At 36.3% G+C, this 20,539-nt stretch overlaps 1 long non-coding RNA gene and 1 pseudogene across 1 annotated transcript; both read right to left on the bottom strand.

Annotated features, from left to right (window-relative positions):
* Positions 1-949: 949 nt before the first annotated feature.
* Positions 950-3,701, bottom strand: LOC128548463 (uncharacterized). Its single transcript, XR_008367058.1, has 2 exons — positions 2,264-3,701; positions 950-2,231 (listed from the first exon to the last, which is right to left on the bottom strand). It is a non-coding gene; the product is annotated as an uncharacterized LOC128548463 (long non-coding RNA).
* Positions 3,702-4,835: 1,134 nt separating this feature from the next.
* LOC128548462 (F-actin-capping protein subunit beta-like) overlaps positions 4,836-20,539 on the bottom strand; it is a 118,030-nt pseudogene continuing 102,326 nt past the window's right edge.

The following is a 20,539-nucleotide window of genomic DNA, read 5'->3' as shown; positions in this document are numbered from 1 at the left end:
AAAAATAGTCCAGGCCTCTGGCAGCCACATTCTTTTATGAAACAGAATGAACTGAAGGAATTTGGTGGAAGGTCACCCAAAGAACATTTTTGTGATATTTTTTTTCAAAATAGGGCCAGCAGTTTCTGAGGTTTTTCCTTTTGGTTGCATGGCAATAATTTCTGCATGGATTATCTAGTTCTGAAGCAATTGGAAAGGGACCATCTAAGAAACATTCCTGTGAAGTTTGCTTGAACTGGCATCATGGTTTAGAGGGATATGTTCTTTGAAAAAGATGTGGATGATGACGGATGGAAGGTCATCCAACGATCCTAAAAGCTCACCATGAGCTCTTTGGGCTCAGGTAAGCTAAAAGTGTCTGCTATTAATGAGAGTACAGCAAATGTGACTTACCAAAGGATCATAACTCCAGTTCTATTCAGGTAATCTTGCCGCTTAACAATACCAGTGCAAGATCTTGAAGCAATATACATTCTGTGTAATTTTGATGAAGATTGCTCAAGTATAAATGACCTTTTCTGTGTAAATAATGCCACATGACTATTTTTAATCAAAGGGCTACAAGTCTAGTGTTTCTTGAGCAGTGTTACCCATCAAGAAACCTGACCGATATATATATATATGTAAGTTTCACTAAGACTACTCAAGAAAAAACTGCTAACAAACAGACAAAGGATGATCACAGCAGCTCACCCTTGGGCACTGTGTGCCAGTAATCTATTCCAATGAAGAGGTTGTGTAAGTTGCAGAAAGCAGAATCATTTAACAAATCTGAGAGAGGTTGATGCAAGAATGCTACAGACAAACTTTGGTAAACATGCATACAGTGATTCTGAAAAATTGTTCAAAGAAAACTGTTGACACTAGACAAAGCATAATGTACAAATGGAGTGTACTACCTACAATTAGGATTCACCTTGACCTTCTTAAAAAAAATACACAACTACGGTTTACTTTACATTTTAATTATAGTCATGAATCACTCAAATTATTCAAATGTCTATAAAATACAATGGGATCATAAAATATATACATGTTGCATACATTTCAGACTATAAGTTGTATTTTCAACAGGAAATACAATACAAATTTTCCTGTGTTTGTGTACAAACAATACATTAGCACTTTTCACAATTTTAGCAGGAAGTTGAGACTGCAGCAAATACAAGTAGCAAACTAATCCACTGAATGACAGCTGAAATTTTAAAAGAACAACCTTTCGAACTGAAATGTGCATGATAACTTAAAGCTGTACACTACAGAATGGTAGATACCAATCTTTGAATGTCTAAAGATATCCTATCATGCTGTCTGGTTCCTTTCTTTCAGATGAAAATTTAAAAATTACATCACTAGACTTCAAATCTGTATCTGAATTAGTTTTGGAGATAGTAAGTTGCATGTAAAACTTTAACCAGGATTTTCTAAGTCCAAAAGGAGGCAACAACACCTGAAAAATGAGACAGTTACTGGAACAAGATTTCTGAGCACAATTATGGAAGTAACATCTACTTTTTTAAAATAAACTGATTTATATATAAGGAACATTTTCAAGTATATCACAATTTCAATTTAATGTTAATTAATGAAGTTGTTATTAAATACACAAATGACGATAGCAGTAATTACCATGCATAATTTTGAAGATAAACAAGAGCTGTCCGTAAGACAGCCAATGCTTGACTATTCAAATTGTTGTCCCACAAGCAGGAATATTACCAAAAGTGGGCATAATTTGGCCAAAATAAATGTCAGAGTTACAGGACTTGATGCCATCACCTAGTTTTATAACCCTGAAGACACATATGATATCTGCATTAGTTTTGGAGAAAAGGGGGAATATTGGCCAAATACATGTCAAACTTATGGGACTTGACCCAGTGAGGTTGGTAATTGACCTAGAAAAAGAAAAAAATAAGATTCAAAGTTATATGCCTTTAAATGAAAGCTATTATGTACTTGCATGCAAAACTTTAACCAAGGTGTGACCCTGATGCCGATGCCAGGGTGAGTAGAATAGCCCAGACTATATAAAACAGCAACTTAACTATAGGAAAGTGATCCTTATTTTAAACAGTTGAAATTCCGTATATTGAATTCCAAGGGATCAGATTTTTTACTTCCAGATAACCAAACTTTGACTTAAAATGATTTGTACACATGTTTTCAAGACAGGACTTGAAAATGTCTCCAAGATAGCTGGATGCTTGAGATAAGGGGGTTCAAGATAGCTGGATGCTTGAGATAAGGGGGTTCAAGATACCGAGTTTCAACTGTATTCCGTTCCTGATTCTGCATACCGGATTTATATTCTCTTAACTATCTTCATGCAGATATAATATACCGGTATGTATCCTACTGAAATGGAGGCTAAAGCCTCGTCATCACATCTCACTTCTTTACTGGTTACTTGTGTGTGATAATGAGATTATCTCTCAACAAGACATTTTGCAATCATTTTATATAAATGATTCATTTATTTCTACAAACCAAAAGAAAAAAATCTAATGCTATCTGCTAGTCTAATAAGTAGAATTTGTTAAAAAATAATATCATTTTAAAGACAAATACTCCTGATCATTCAGAAGTACTTTCAGATTGTTTTAGATGGATGCAAATCCATCGCGCTTTTCAGTTCTAGGAAAATAATTCTAAAACTTCATAATTTCCAAGGGAATCATGCTTGCTTTTCACAAAACAAAACAGCTAGGGCCTCTTCACAATTAGCTGAAAAAGGCCCTGGTAATACTGGTATTAAAACATTTAAGAGCTAACGTTATTACAGCTTAAGTACATCTATCTTCATTCAGCAGTAAACAAGCTTACAAATAAATCTTCTCGTACTTCATTACTGGTTGCTTATAGAGAACTTGTCTTCATCACAACCAGTCAGAAAGCTTACTTCACAATTCATGAAACATTCTTAAATCTCTGATCAATGTTAAATTTATTCTACTGTTTACAAACTGAAGCAACTCAAACTAGGTGACTTATAACCCCAAATGTCACTTTGATACATGGCAAGGAAAACATATTGTGATCATGACCTTTGACCTTCAAGCCTGATCTCGTCCCTTCAAGTGTAACCTTGACCTTGTAACCTTGATTGTATACTCAGCATTTTGTCTTGATGAGGATAACAATTGGTGCCTGTTTTGAAAAAAATCTTTCCAGAAGTTAAAAAGATATGGAACAGATACATATTTGACCTCAGTGCGACCTTTGTTCTAGTGATCTGTGTTGTGCACTCTGCATGTCATCTGGATGAGGTTAACAATTGTTTGAAAGTCACTACAATAGTTTATAAGATAAACAAGAGCTGTCTCCATAGGATGACACATGCCCCCATTCACTTTGAATGAATAGTTATGGCCGATGTTAGAGTTTAGGACCTTTGACCTCGGACCTGGGTCTTGCGCGCGACACGTCGTCTTACTGTGCCACACATTCATGGGTAGTTATTTTAAAATCCATGCATGAATGACAAAGATATGGACCGGACATGCCCATCATTGCACTGTCATGAAATATGACCTTTAACGTCTAAGTGTGACCTTGACTTTTGAGCTACGGACCTGGGTCTTGCGCGCGACATGTCGTCTTACTGTGGTACACATTCATGCCCAATAATTTCAAAATCCATGCATGAATGACAAAGATATGGACCGGACACGCCCATCAATGCACTATCATGAAATATGACCTTTCATGAAATATGACCTTTAACGTCTAAGTGTGACCTTGACCTTTGAGCTACGGACCTGGGTCTTGCGCGCGACACGTCGTCTTACTGTGGTACACATTCATGCCCAATGATTTTAAAATCCATTCATGAATGACAAAGATATGGACCGGACACGCCCATCAATGCACTATCATGAAAAATGACCTTTAATGTCTAAGTGTGACCTTGACCTTTGAGCTACGGACCTGGGTCTTGCGCGTGACACGTCGTCTTACTGTGGTACACATGCCAAGTTATTTGAAAATCCATCCATGGATGACAAAGATATGGACCAGACACGAAAATTGCGGACAGACCGTTCAAAAACTATATGCCTCCCTTCAGGGGCATAAAAACAGACACAAACATTGACCTCTGTGACCTTCACCAGGACTTGTTGACCTTGGTCCTGTGTCCTGCATGTCATCTTTAAGTGGTAAACAATTGATACTAGTTTTCTGAAAGTTCAGCATTATTTAGTGTACCGGATGACCTTGGTTGTGTGGAAGAAGATACGGAGATGACATGAATTATGTTGGATTTAGGTTTAATGCTGCACAAACACAATTATAGGTCATATGGCAACATTCAAGCTTTGATGATGGAAGAAAATCCCAGCTACCACTGCATACATTATTTCATCATAAGCAGTCACCTAGGTAGACCCACCAACATTCCGAAAGCCAACTCGGTGGCTCTACCCAGGTGCCCGCATTTGACGAAATAATGGACAGACTGACGAACATGGACATGTCTCCAACAGAGTCCCCATATACTTTGTACCTGTGGGTATTATAGACAAGAAAGAAAAACAAGAGCTGTCAGTGGACAGCGCGCTCGACTATTCTCAGTGCTTGATAGTATAATATAAGCAATGAGTAAAACTTTAACATTACAATAAGCATATTCTAAGTCGAAAAGGGGCCATAATTCAGTCAAAATGCTTGATTGAGTTGCCTTCTCCTTTTTACAGACTGGGGTCATGATGGTAAACAAGTATGCAAAATATGAAAGTAATATCTCAATGGACTTTGAAAATATTTGGGGTGGTACGCAAACTTTAACATTTGTGTGACGCTAACGCTCACGCCGACGCCGGGGCGAGTAGGAAAGCTCCCCTATTCTTCGAATAGTCGAGCTAAAAAAGCACATATCTTATGATGACAAAGCATTTAAAAGGCATTTACATAATTTATTATCACCTGTATTTCAGTAAATAGAAGAATCATGTTAGATATTTACAATCATACCGGAATGGGACAATATATATTATATATGTATAATAGTTGCTGTACATTTGTATCATGTCCAGAAGACGGTTTTCTAATATTTCAGAAAATGTCTCTTTATATAAGTAAGGCTCACTAAAACAAGTCATTATTTCATTATAATAACACATGATACATTTTTCTTTTATTAAATCTCTGTTCACACTTAAAGAGCCGCCTTTGAGACATCTCCTATGCAAATTACATGGTCTTACAGAAGTTGTGGAAAAACTTGCAAAAATAACTCCAAACCTTGTTACTACTGCAGTTATGAGAATTATGCTGAAAATGTGTGTTGAATCATGTGTCTATAAAGTGCTATTAATCACTGATCATCTATGCATCAAGTGCAAAATTATTTCAAATATCCCATATCCAATACCAGTCTCACGTCTTATCTTTCACACACAAACTCTACCTCTGTCATAATGGACCATGTAGAGAAGTCAATATATCATTTATGTCAGAAAGTTGTCCAATCCCATGAAAATAGTGTCATACACTTAGCCTGCCTAATCATTACCCAGCATATCATAGAACTTTTGGGCTAATAAATGTGCTATTTCTTGCTGGTAGTTTTATAGGAGATTTTTGCAGGTGTAATCAGTCTTTGCACTGTTTGTAATTTTCATGTTAAATCTCGAGCAAAATATTGCGATAATATGTCCATACTCTGAAAATAGAGTAAAAGATATAATGCATTTTACAGAATTATTTCTTTTATTTTATACTTCACAATAAGAAACAACAAGCAAATTCGATGAATTAATCCAGCAAAAAGTTAAGAATGTTACAAAGAAGCAAATAAATTCATTAGTCAAAATCAAATTAACAGAAAATGAAAGGGGGGGGAGTCCAAAGCAAGGTGGCGACCAGGTGTGTGGGTACACAACTTCACATGTTTATAATAAATGTTCATGGAAAAGAATGAAAGAAGTTTAATGGAATTCTTCCAATTAGTTGGTTTGTTATGTACAAATCTGTGTTTTTTTAAACAATTAAAGGGCAATAACTGTATGGAATATCGACCAATAAAAAAAGAAAATGACGGGCATCATCAAAGTATGTTGGTTCATATTTATTTCAAGTTTAATGAAATTCTACCTGCTAGTAACTGAGAAATGGCTGCGGATGGACATTTTTGTGCATTTTTCATTAAATCAAGGGCAATAACTCTAAGGGAAATTGACCAATCGAAAAAAAACTTGAATGGCATCATCGCAGTATCTTGGTTCATGTCTATTTCAAGTTTGATGAAGTTCTACCTGCTAGTTACTGAGAAATGGCTGCGGACAGACATTTTTCATTAAATCAAGGGCAATAACTTTAAGGGAAATTGACCAATCAAAAAAAAAAACTTGCATCATCGCAGTATGTTGGTTCATGTTTATTTCAAGTTTCATGAAATTCTACCAGGTAGTTACTGAGAAATGGCTGCGGACGGACGGACTGACAACGCCATTTCAATACCCCCCTCCCGATTTTATCAGCGGGGGATAAAAATGCCCTGGAAAGCAGTCAATACAGCCACTGTTGACAGACTGGCAATCCATAGCTGTGTCTCAAGCTCATTATTCATAATGACCCTGGGTAACCTGAAAGTTCCCTCACTTGTACATCAATGTCAATATGGTTGATGAAACATTTCTAAATTTGTTGCCAGATTGGGTAGCATTATTAATAATAGTGGAGCTAAAAAAGGTGCAATTCTAAGTAAAAAGGGTACCTAATTCACAGACATGATTTTGCAACGTAGGCAAAAAAGCTGAAAATTACGGCCGGGGGTCCCAGAAGCTCTTGGGTAAATGGTGAAAAATCCTGCATTCTAGGCTTCTCCTGGCATCTAATTTCAATTTCAAAACTCATGTTTTTTAAGTGGTTCTTTTTGTTATTTCATAAAAATTCATTCATATTTATAAGAGATATAATAATAATTAATTAAATAATTATTCCTTTAGTAGTTTGCAATTTTTGAATTATCTCCCTTTAATGGGTATTTTTCACTACTTAGTTGTTTATTAAGCATTAATATTTAGTTCTTTATTTTTGACCTTTGTATTTCAAACTTAATATAAGGTCATTTATCAAAAGTAGAGTTGTGTTTTTTTATTTTATGACTTTTAAAAAAGGTTTTTAAATGCTTTAAATTGCATTATATATAAATCTCAATTCACAATCCAGACCATACATATTACTGTATAGCGAAAATACCACCTAAAGGTATGATTAGCACTTTGTTTTGAAGCACTTGGGAGGTGCTTAAAAAATCCTCCCCGTGTATCAATGCTTTACATTGGGCACGTGAAAGAACCAAACGAACTGCTTTAGTTCATTTGTATCTCAAACTTTCTTCACTGAAATTTAACAACGCGAGTGAAATGTTGGGCACACAGAAATGTTTACGCGTGGACTGAAATGAACGCGATTGAAATTTTCGAGTCGATTGAAATGAACGCGACGTTCGCGCAAATTATTTGTGAGCCGTTCCACTTAAGTTACAATATTTCCGATTTTTTCGTTCCGCGAATCGGCTTATTATTATAATTCCGGAACAGAAAGGTTTTTCTTTGGAAAGGAAAATTCCCGATGACCGACGCTAACGGTAATATCTGAGATGAGATGTTCCGATTGCGGCGTTTCTAGAAGGGGTGGTTCATATCGTGACCTCAACGCGAAACTAGTCTATATGTATATAGAAATAGAAGCAGATAGACTAGTTTCGCGTTGAGGCCACGATATACATTCAGATCTAATAATCCATCGGCGGTGGAAATTTTCGCCGATAAAAACGACTTACAAAATTTTAGTGTAGATGGGGATAAAAGTATATAAAATACCGAAACGGATTCGAAAAAATCGGATTTTTCAGTGGTCATAAAACAAGAGATGTCGGAGGACAGCAACGCTCGACTATTCAACAGCCTTGTCAATTGAATGAATACAAAAGTTGAAAAAGGGGCATAATTTTGTAAAATGCAAAGTAGAGGTATTGAACCTCTGTACTGCATGTCATATCATGACAGTGAACAAGTGTGTGAAGTTTCAATCCTTTCCAATTTGTGGATACTGAGATACCAGCTTACATACAAAAACTTAACAAAAAACTGCTAAGTCAAAGGGGCATAATTTTGTAAAAATGCCAAGTAGAGTTATGGGACCTTCACAGTGCATGTTAGATCATGACAGTGAACAAGTGTGTGAAGTTTCAATCCATTCCAATTAGTGGATACTGAGATATCAGATTACATACAAAAATTTAACCAAAAACTGCTAAGTCAAAAAAGGGGCATAATTTTGAAAAAAAAAGAGAGTAGAGTTATGGGACTTGCTTAGTGCATGTCAGATCATGATAGTGAACAAGTATGTGAAGTTTCAATCCATTCCCATTAGTAAGTACTGAGATACCCGCTTACATACAAAACCTTAACCAAAAATTTCTAAGTCGAAAAAGGGGCATAATTTTGTAAAAAAGCAAAATAGAGTTATGGAACCTGTGCAATGTAGATCAGTTCATCACAGTGAATAAGTGTGTGAAGTTTCAATCCATTCCCACAAGTGGTTACTGAGTTACCAGCTTACATACAAAACCTTAACCAAAAATTTCTAAGTCGAAAAAGGGGCATAATTTTGTAAAAAAGCAAAATAGAGTTATGGAACCTGTGCAATGTAAGTCAGTTTGTCACAGTGAATAAGTGTGTGAAGTTTCAATCCATTCCCACAAGTGGTTACTGAGATACCAGCTTACATACAAAACCTTAACCAAAATCGGGACGCGGACGCGGATGCGGACGCGGACGCCGACGCATGGGCGAGTGCAATAGCTCACTATTCTATGAATAGTCGAGCTAAAAATCGGAAACGATCATAAAAAATCGGTCTTTGAGGGAGTAAGAAGCGGATTTCCGCTTTAAAGCGGAAAAAAATCATGTCTGAATTCATGAAATATTTGTGCCAGATTTATGGACCTTGTAGAAACACTATTTTAAGTCTGAATCAAATTCATGAAGTATTAACAAAGGAATAGTGAAAGTACACAAAATTTAACCTGAAATTCTAAGTTAAAAGGAGGAAAAATTTATGAAATATTGGTACAAGAGTTATGGCCCTTGTTTTATATGATGTGGGTGATGATGAGTTACCACTATTTTAAGTTTGAATCAACTTTGTTTGATAATAACAGAGATAGGGTGAAAGTGCATCAAAATTAATCTAAAACTAGAGCTGCTTTTGAGGAAAGTGCATGTTTCCCACAACTGCCTAATCATCTGAATAGAAGTATATGAGTCAACCATGCACTAAGACCTCAACTGCCTAATCATCCGACATGATGAAAACTTAGGGCATAAATGATCCCTATACTACTATTCACATTAGCAGTATATGGGTCCTTTATGTCCCCAAGACCTACCGTAAAAACTCGAATATATGACGCAGTTTTTTTACGATTTTTTTCATTTTCTCAAAGGGATGCGTAATATATACCAAAGTAGAGCTTCAAACATTTTTTTCCAGCTTGAAAACCCGAAAAATATGGGAGAAAATCGGACAATTTTGTCAAATGTAATGTGTTTACATTAGGGCCGTGCTTTTTTAACCTCCTCTTGAAGAGCGTTTTATTGGGCGGGTCTAAAAACACGTACGGAACAGAACCTCTGATGAAATATGGTAAAGTTGATTTTATTTGTGAGTTTAAATTTTTTGTATTTGTAAATTTATTAAGTATCGTACATATCCAGAGCACCGGATAATGTGTCAGTTTAATAATTAGGCAAAATATAAAATCTCGCGGTTACGGGTTGTAGATGTTTGATCATTAAAATCATTATCTTTCAAGGATGCTCAAATAAATTGCAATTAAAACAGATCGTTTGTTATTTATTTCTAGCAAATTATTACTGATCAATACAGCAGCTCGTACATTGTTAAACAAACACGCTAATTGGCTGCAATTTTCTTGTTTGATGTGCCCATAATTATGAGATGTTTGTTCGCATGTCTGTTAAAAGTGTACTAAGGTGTTGACAGCTTGAGAAAGTTCTCAAATACTTTAGAAAGAATTTGTCTGTCAGTTAATGTCACTGTTGTCTGTAACCGATTGTGCAGCAATTGCGATTTTCACGAAATTGTTTTTACGCATGCCGTTAATGGCCGATTTCGACTTTGTAAACAACGTTTTCGACCAATTTTTCGGTGTGTGATATATTCCAATGTAAGCATTTTTCCCAAGATTTTGATACAAGATCTGGGGTGCGTAATACACATGCTAGCGTGATATAATCGAGTTTTTACGGTAAGAGATTTTCGGTAATTCAAGGGCCGTATTTCTGAAGTGCCTGGGCCGATTTGGCTAGTTATTGAACTTGGTTGAGAACTTACTGGCAAACACATTTTGTTCAAGTTTGGTGAAGATCGAATGAGAAATGTTCGACTTAGAAAGCGGACAAGATTTGTGACAGACAGATGGACACACAGACAGACAGACAGGAGTAAATCTATATGTCTCCACACCACTGTGGTGTGGGAGACATAACTAGAAGGTGTTTTTGTCACAAAAAATATGTCTCCCCCCTATGTATACTTTTAGCCCTGGCAGCCATTTTGTACAGCGAAGCGGAACGTGTCGGCGGTATGCACAACTAGGCTTGGTACTGATTACTCCTGTGATGCTTCATCGAAATCTGTCCAGCAGTTTGACCTGTGAAAGCTGGACAAGATTTTTCTATTTTTACCCCTAGTGGCCATTTTGTGCAGCAGAGCGGAATGTGCCGGCAATATGCACAACTAGGCTTGGTACTGATCACTTCTGTTAAGTTTCACTGAAATCCAGCCAGCAGTTTGACCTGTGAAAGCCGGACAAGATTTTTCTATTTTTTAGCTCTGGCAGCCATTTTGTGAAGTGAAGCGGAACGTGCCGGCGATATGCACAACTACGCTTGGTACTGATCACTCCTGTGAAGTTTGGTCGAAATCTGGCCAGCAGTTTAAACTGTGAAAGCCGGACAAGCTTAATACAGACGGACAGATGGCAAAGGCAAAAAAAATATGTATCCCCCAGGTATAATTCTAAGTAAAAAGGGGGCATAATTCATGAAAATTGGTACCAGAGTTACGAACCTTGTGTCCTATGATGTGTGTGATGATATGGAACAACTATTTGAAGTTTGAATCAATTCAATTCAGTAATAACTGAGATACACTGAAAGTGCACCAAAACATGAAATTCTATGTAAAAAGGTGGGACAGTTCATGAAATATTGGTGCGAGAGTTATGCCACTTTTGCCATATGATATGGTTGATGATGAGGAATAACTATTTTAACAGAGATAAAGAGAAAGTGCATCAAAACTCTAAACAAGGTGCAGATGCGGTAAGACGTTGACGCCAGGTCGAGTAGGATAGCTCTCCATAAAATTAAAGAATGGTACCTCTTGGAAATAATAATTTACAATTATAGCCAATAGGCACACCCTGGTCGTATATTAACATCTTTATATAACTTCAAAGTAATTCCAATGAAAACTAGAGCTATCACTGAAGGTGATGAATGTACCCCCTGCAAGCACTGACACTGTACATTGCAATTTGACACACACAAGATTGCGTAATTATGTGGACTGTATGTATATTATAGACTCTATGTATATACCTGTAGGATGATTTTGGGCTCTGTATTAAAGACTAGGTCCTTTTTAAGCCCCCTCTTCTTGCAGACTTAATTTATGACCGTATTACTGCAAGTTCTCAAAACAAATTTGGTAGTTGTTGGTAGCTGTTGGTAACAGATAAAGAGTACTTAATTACAAACAGTCGTCCTATGACAACATCTACACTGGGCCACATTTAAAAAAAGTCTTTGTTTGCTGTCTCCCGAGCCTACTATGTGAAGTTGGGTAGGTAGGTAGGCAAATTTTCTTCTTTATTCCAGTGCTACTTATAACTAATTATTTTATATTTCTCATGAAGATAAATGAATAAAATATGAAAAGATATCTTATGTCATTTTATATCTGATTTGCTGATATTTTTGCGAATATTTAAAAAAAATCTAAATTTTAAAAGATACAATTAAACTTCTTTCTGCTCTTCTACAACAATGACAAAAATTCTAAATTGTTGTTATCATTTTATTTGGAAGAGGTGGACCTCAGTCTGGGTAGGATGTGTGGTGGTGTAAAGCGTATTACATTTCGTACGGTTGAGTTTTTTTGTTTTTTTTATTTAATTTTGCTAATGTTTGTTTTTAACAGACAAACTTAATGTATGGGGAAAGAGAGAGATACATGTATCTGATGAGGCTACGGATCCATGGTAATGTAGTTTAAAAGGATTCACCGAAAAAAGTCACACTCCTAATCTCCATACGTCAATCTAAAAATTTCCTTCCGTAAATACTGTGTGCAACGACAATCTACATTTCTGAAACTTTACTTTAAGTAATTTACATAAGCCTCTAAATGTTGAAATCTATTTGCATATGTTACGAGGAAAATATGCACATATTTAATTAACAGAAAACTTACGACATGAAACACACGTGTATTGTTTTCCCGCCAAAATATAATACAGAGTGCTTCAGCATTTTAATTCTCTGAGTTCAGGACTTTTGTTTATCGTCTGTATTTTCAAATCGTGAAACATGAGATTCTGAGCTATTTTCATATTAACATTTGATAAATTGATGAATTTTGCGCGGCGACATCTAATAACAAGAGGGCCATGATGGCCCTATATCGCTCACCTGTTATCATTGCACTTGAGGACAAGAAGGTCCTCAGAAAAAATATCTAAGTCCAAAGGACAGGAACAACAAAGGGAAGAAATTTAACCAAAAAGAAAAAAATATTCTTACAAGGTACAGATATGTCAAAATACACCTAAAAATTGGAGGTACCATCCATGTTGTACCACAGAAAAGTGGTCTCGGTTTTTCCCTACGGCCAATAATAAAGTTACTAAAAATAAGCTATTTATAGTAACGTAAAAGGGAAGTAATTAAAAAAAAAAAATTATTGTAAGTGAACAAAAGAAGGATCTGCCAAATAAATCTGTTGACATAAATGAAATTTCAGATCAGTATCTTCATTAGTTACGGAGATATACCCATTTTAATTTGAAATAAAGGGAGGTAATTTGACATAAAATCAGCCCATAGTTAACTACCCTGATTGGCTCATTCCAACTAATGACAATAATGAAATTTCAAATAAGTCCTATAAGTACTTACTGATATAAATCCATTTTGATTACAATCAGGGGAGGTAATCAGATATAAAACAACTCTGGAACCTACAATTGGATCTGATTTGTCATGGAATCCAAGATTTAATGTTGTTGAAGACATTTTGGAAGTTTGTATCAAATAAAACTATAAATGAAGTATCTATATGGCTGCAAAAGCCAAAATAGCCGATTTTGGACCTTTAAGGGGCCATAACTCTGGAACCCATGATGGAATCTGGCCAGTTCAAGAAAGGAACCAAGATCTTGTGGTAATACAAGTTGTGTGCAAGTTTGGTTAAAATCAAATCATAAATGAAGCTGCTATTGTGCAGACAAGGTCAAAATAGCTAATTTTGGCCCTTTCAGGGGCCATAACTCTGGAACCCATTTAGGGATCTGGCCGGTTTAAAAAAGGAACCGAGATCTTATGGTGACACAAGTTTTGTGCAAGTTTGATTAAATTCAAATCATAAATGAAGCTGCTATTGTGCAGACAAGGTCAAAATAGCTAATTCTGGCTCTTTCAGGGGCCATAACTCTGGAAACCATCATGGAATTTCGCCAGTTGAAGAAAGGAACCAAGATCTTACAGTGATACAAGTTGTGTGCAAGTTTGGTTAAAATAAAATCATAAATGAAGCTGCTATTGTGCAGACAAGGTCAAAATAGCTAATTCTGGCCCTTTCAGGGGCCATAACTCTGGAACCCATATTGGAATCTGGCCAGTTCAAGAAAGGAACCGAGATCTTATGGTGATACAAGTTGTGTGCAAGTTTGGTTAAAATAAAATCATAGATGAAACCACTATCGTGCAGACAAGAAACTGTTGACGCACGCACGGACTGACGACGGACGAAGGGTGATCACAAAAGCTCACCTTGTCACTATGTGACAGGTGAGCTAAAAATGGCGGCATCCATAACGTTTTCGGTGGCAGTGCCTACGAGTTTAACCGGAAGAGGTGTATTGAATGAATAAGACAGGTAACCCTTCTCAGAACCAAAAATGCACAGGAAATAATTGTTCCCGCTGTAAATACTCTTTTGATTCATATTAACCTGAAAAAGAGACTGGAGTAACCCTTCCGCAAACACAATATCAGTCATGAAATGCACGTGCTTCTTTCCCGCCAAAATTATAATTATGTACCCAAAACATAATTATTTTCGCAAGCGTGCACAATCGATCTATTTCAAATTTACCAAAAGTATTCTAAGATGTTGAACAAGAGGTTCTTACAACAACAACAACAATTACTTTTATTTGCAATCAGGTTACATACTAGTAACAACATGATTAAATAAATTCGTCAGACTGTGGGAGTGTATTACAATAGACATATAGTATTCAAAAATATTTCGGACAGACAAGGTGTTATACAATATTTAAAATACAATACATTTATATATGGGGACAGTGGTGTTCTTTTAATTCATCTTCATAGTGGAAAAACAACAAAAGCAACGAAGTTAATCAAATTTGGTTGTAAGGTAACATTGTCAAGTATATTTATTTAGTTTTATTTCTTCTTTTTTTCATCGTAGACGCTAGCTATTTATTGAGTAATAGTAATGAAAATTCCATAATGGCTACGTTTGTATTGTAAGTATTTATAATGGTGTACAGTTAATCTTATAGAAAAACAGTTTCGTACATAGTTTTTTTGTGGTTTAATACTTTTTTTTTTAGAACGACAGCAATATCGCAGCAGACGACTTTGTGCACGTGAATAGTTGTTTCTTTTTTACGACGCTTTCTATAAAAGATTTGATTCTTATTTGCAACATAATTATTGAAATGTATGAGCAAAAATAGCATTTTACATCTAGAAAAGTATTATAACAGTCTGACGTAAGTATGGTATTTCGCGCTTTGAAAATTAGCTTTTTGCACTCGTCGGCAACATGAAACTAATTTTGTAAGCTTGTCAATGCAGCAATCATCAGTCATCTAATATATTTTTCACACCTTGATGCAAACACACTGGCTGATGTAATTATCGGCCTGTGATAGGGGTTAATTGAAAGTGATAGACGTTCGGAGGTTAATTGAAAGTGCTGCTCTGTCACGTGAATTAAAAAGGTTCAAAGGTTTATTCGGTGAATGCAGTTTGGGTTAATGTTCTGCAGCTGATCCGAACTTATAAAAAAAATATATTCTGCTCAGTGGGCCAATAAAAACATTCAGATCGCGGTGTTTTTCGCGTGTCGGTCGGGAGACAGCAAACAAACCTAATTTTAAATTTGGCCCTGGTCACAAAACTGGTACAGCATGTCACCCTGCCAGTGATGGTCAAGCCTGATCTTGAAACTATGGACATCCTTGGCATGAACTACTTCTTAAGGCAACCGATTCCACATGTCTATTACTCTACGTGAAAATTGATTTTGACAAAAGGTTGTTCTACAACCAGGCTTTTCAAGTTTTAATTTGTGTCCTCTTGTAGATGATGAATAACAGAAAAATTTCTCAAAGGAGCAGTCATCTATACCTTTAACAATTTTGAAAGTCTGGATAGCATCACCACGAATTCTACGTTAAGCAAGCGTTGGTAAATTCAATTCCCTAAGGCATTCTTCATATGTAAGATTTTTAACAGAAGGCACTAATTTGGTAGCTCTTTTCTGGAGTATTTCTAAACTATCTATGTCTTTTCACAAATATGGATACCAAACAACATTAGCAAATTCCACATGTGGTCGAACCAATGCTGTATACAGTTTCAAGAATGCATACTTGTCAAGATATTCAAAAGACTTACTTACAAGCGCTAAAATACAGTATAGTAACAAATATCAAAGTCCCATAACTCTGCAGAATATTTTTCTGAAAGAACCCAACATGCACCATGCACAGGTAAGGTTGGTACTGATCACTTGTGTGAAGTTTCATTAAATTATGTGCATGGGTTCAGGAGATTTAGCACACACAAGATTGCATATGGAGACTATGTATATAGTAAAGTAACAAAAAACAAAGTCCTGTAACTCTGCAATTTTTTTTTCTGAAAGAACCTAACATGCACCATGCACAACTACTGTTCTTATTGATCACTTGTGTGATGTTTCATTAAATTGTGTCAAGGGGATGAGGAGATCTGGTGCGCACAAGATTGTGTCTACAGACGGACAGACAACCTGACACCAGTTTACCCTCCTTACAACTTTGTTGTTCAGGGGGTACAACAAACCTGAATCTGCAATACAGCTATCACTAAACATGGTGAATGCCTCCAGACGCTGCTTACATACAGGGAAAGAAAAATGTTGTCATCATGACTTTAGACTTTCAAATGTGACCTTTACCTTAAACCTAATACCCTGAGTTGAGGCTCTCAATGTTGTCTTGACGAGATTAAATATTGTTGCTAACTTTACAAGAGCTGTCACAGGAGACAGTGCCCAGGACTATTTCAATGCTGGATAGTGAAACTGGGCAAACCTGAGGAAGCTGGAACTGTCACTGGAGTGTTTAATGACTCAAATGTGGAAGAAGATATTGGTCAATAGCTTGAGTCTTTGTCAAAAGTATTAGAAAGAAAGATAAAATGTATCAAAACGTTAAGTAAGTATGATTTTAAGCAAAACGGGAACATAATTCATGAAATATTGGTTCAAGAGTGATGCACCTTGTGTCAAATGATGTGAGTGATGATGTGGAACAATTACTTTAAGTTTGAATCAAATCCATTTAGTAATAACTAAGATAGAGTGAAAGTGCACCAACACTTTAACCTGAAATTCTAAGTAACAAGAGCTGTCACTAATGGTGACAAATGCCCCCGCAGCACCTTGACCTTTGACCTGGTGACCTTGACCTTTGACCTGGTGACCCTAAAGTCAATAGGGGTCGTGTACTCAATAAGTACTATCAGCATGTGAAGTTTGAAGGTCCTGGGTGCAGTGGTTCGCGAGTAAAGTGCCTTCATGCAAAAAGATAACATTGGCCCCTGTGACCTTGACCTTTGACCTGGTGACCCCAAAGTCAGTAGGGGTCGTGTACTCAATAAGTACTATCAGCATGTGAAGTTTGAAGGTCCTGGGTGCAGTGGTTCGCGAGTAAAGTGCCTTCATGCAAAAAGTTAACGTTGGCCCCTGTGACCTTGACCTTTGACCTGGTGACCCAAAGTCAATAGGGAATGTGTACTCAATAAGTACTATCAGCATGTGAAGTTTGAAGGTCCTGGGTGCAGTGGTTCGCGAGTAAAGTGCCTTCATGCATAAAGTTAACATTGGTCCCTGTGACCTTAATCTTTGACCTGGTGACCCCAAAGTCAGTAGGGGTTGTGTACTCAATAAGTACTATCAGCACGTGAAGATTGAAGGTCCTGGGTGCAGTGGTTCGCGGGTAGAGTGCCTTCATGCAAAAAGTTACTTACAAACAAACGAACGAGTGGACGGACAGTTGAAAACTAATATGCCTCCCTTCGGGGGCATAAAAATACATTAGACAAACAATGTTCCTGTATTTGTGGATTTCGATAAGTCTTGCACTAAATGGCAATGTGTGAACCAATTAAGTCCAAAAAGGGCCATTATTCAGCCAAAATAGTTGTCAGAGTTATGTACTCTTGCCTACAGATGGAAATCATGATGATAAACAAGTGTTCAAAGTTTAAAAGCCATAATCTCAAATACTTTTGACAAAACGTGGACTTGTATGAAATCAGAACCAATTTCCAAGTCCAAAGAGGGCAATAATTCAGCCAAAATATATGACAGAGTTATGTACTCTTTCCTACAGATAGAGACTATTATACTGAACAAGTGATAAAAGTTTCAAAGCCATCTGTCAAACACTTTACACAAAATATGAACTGGTACGAAAAACCTAACCAAGATTTCTAAATCAAAAGGGGCCATAATGCAGCCAAAATCCTTGATGAAGTTACATAAATGTACTCTTGCCTATAACTGGACATGGTGATGGTAAACAAGTGTTGAAAGTTTCAAAGCTTTATCTTCAAAGACTTTGTCAAAATATAAACTGGTACGAAAAACTTAACCCAGATTTCTAAGTCAAAAAGGGCCATAATTCAGCCAAATTCCTTGGTGGAGTTATGTGCTCTTGCCTATAACTGGACATGGTGATGGTAAACAAGTGTTGAAAGTTTCAAAGCTTTATCTCAAGAGACTTTGTCAAAATATGAACTGGTACGAAAAATTTAACCAAGATATCTAAGTCGAAAGGGGCCATAATTCAGCCAAAATCCTTGACAGAGTTATGTACTCTTGCCTATAACTGGACATGGTGATGGTAAACAATTGTTGAAAGTTTCAAAGCTTTATCTCTAAAGACTTTGTCAAAATATGAACTGTTACGAAAAACTTAACCATGATTTCTAAGTCAAAAGGGGCCATAATTCAGCCAAAATCCCTGATGGAGTTATGTGCTCTTGCCTAAAACTGGCCATGGTGATGGTAAACAAGTGTTGAAAGTTTCAAAGCTTTATCTCAAAAGACTTTGTCAAAATGTGGACTGGTACGAAAAACTTAACCAAGGTGTGACGCCGTGGTGAGTAGGATAGCTCTACTTATTCTTCGAATAGTCGAGCTAAAAATAGCTGCTAGTTATGAGCCTTGCATCATATGATGTGGGTGATGATGTGGAACAACTATTCTAAGTTTGAATCAAATCCATTTAGTAATAACTCAGATAGAGTGAAAGTGCATCAAAACTTTAACCTGAAATTCTAAGTAAAGGGGGGATAATTCATGAAATATTGGTACAAGAGTTATTACCCTTGTGTCATATGATGTGGGTGATGAAGTTGAACAACTATTTCAAGTTTGAATCAAATCCGTTCAGCAATAACTCAGAGTGAAAATGCATCAAAACTTTAACCTGAAATTCTAAGTAAAAGGGGGGATAATTCATGAAATATTGGTACGAGAGTTATGGCCCTTAGGCCATATGATGTGGGCGATGATGAGGAACAACTATTTAAAGTTTGAAACAAATCCATCAAGTAATTACAGAGATAAAGAGAAAGTGCATCAAAACTTTAACAACAAGAGGGCCATGATGGCCCTATATCGCTCACCTGTTATCATTGCACTTGAGGACAAGAAGGTCCTCAGAAAAAATATCCAAGTCCGAAGGACAGGAACAACAAAGGGAAGAAATTTAACCAAAAAGAAAAAAAAAATTCTTACAAGGTACAGATATGTCAAAATACACCTAAAAATTGGAGGTACCATCCATATTGTACCACAGAAAAGTGGTCTCGGTTTTTCCCTACAGCCAATAATAAAAAAGTTACTAAAAATAAGCTATTTATAGTAACGTAAAAGGGAAGTAATTAAAAACAAATTATTGTAAGTGAACAAAAGAAGGATCTGCCAAATAAATCTGTTGACATAATCAGTATCTTCATTAGTTACGGAGATATACCCATTTTAATTTGAAATAAAGGGAGGTAATTTGACATAAAATCAGTCCATAGTTATCTACCCTGATTGGCTCAGTCCAACTAATGACAATAATGAAATTTCAAATAAGTCCTATAAGTACTTACTGATATAAATCCATTTTGATTACAATCAGGGGAGGTAATCAGATATAAAATAACTCTGGAACCTACAATTGGATCTGATTTGTCATGGAATCCAAGATTTATTGTTGTTGAAGACATTTTGGAAGTTTGTATCAAATAAAACCATAAATGAAGTATCTATATGGCTGCAAAAGCCAAAATAGCCAATTTTGGACCTTTAAGGGGGCATGACTCTGGAACCCATGAAGGAATCTGGCCAATTCAAGAAAGGAACCAAGATCTTGTGGTAATACAAGTTGTGTGCAAGTTTGGTTAAAATCAAATCATAAATGAAGCTGCTATTGTGCAGACAAGGTCAAAATAGCTAATTTTGGCCCTTTCAGGGGCCATAACTCTGGAACACATTAAGGGATCTGGCCGGTTTAAAAAAGGAACCGAGATCTTATGGTGACACAAGTTTTGTGGAAGCTTGATTAAATTCAAATCATAAATGAAGCTGCTATTGTGCAGACAAGGTCAAAATAGCTAATTCTGGCCCTTTCAGGGGCCATAACTCTGGAAACCATCATGGAATTTCGCCAGTTGAAGAAAGGAACCACGATCTTATGGTGATACAAGTTGTGTGCCAGTTTGGTTAAAATAAAATCATAAATGAAGCTGCTATTGTGCAGACAAGGTCAAAACAGCTAATTCTGGCCCTTTCAGGGGCCATAACTCTGGAACCCATAAAGGAATCTGGCCAGTTCAAGAAAGGAACCAAGATCTTATGGTGATACAAGTTGTGTGCCAGTTTGGTAAAAATCAAGTTATAAATAAAGCTGCTATTGTGA

The sequence above is a fragment of the Mercenaria mercenaria genome, chromosome 14, assembly GCF_021730395.1.
Source record: "Mercenaria mercenaria strain notata chromosome 14, MADL_Memer_1, whole genome shotgun sequence".
NCBI classification, from domain to species: Eukaryota; Metazoa; Mollusca; class Bivalvia; order Venerida; family Veneridae; genus Mercenaria; species Mercenaria mercenaria.
Note: the sequence above shows the minus strand (reverse complement) of the source record. Positions and strands in the feature narration are given on the sequence as shown.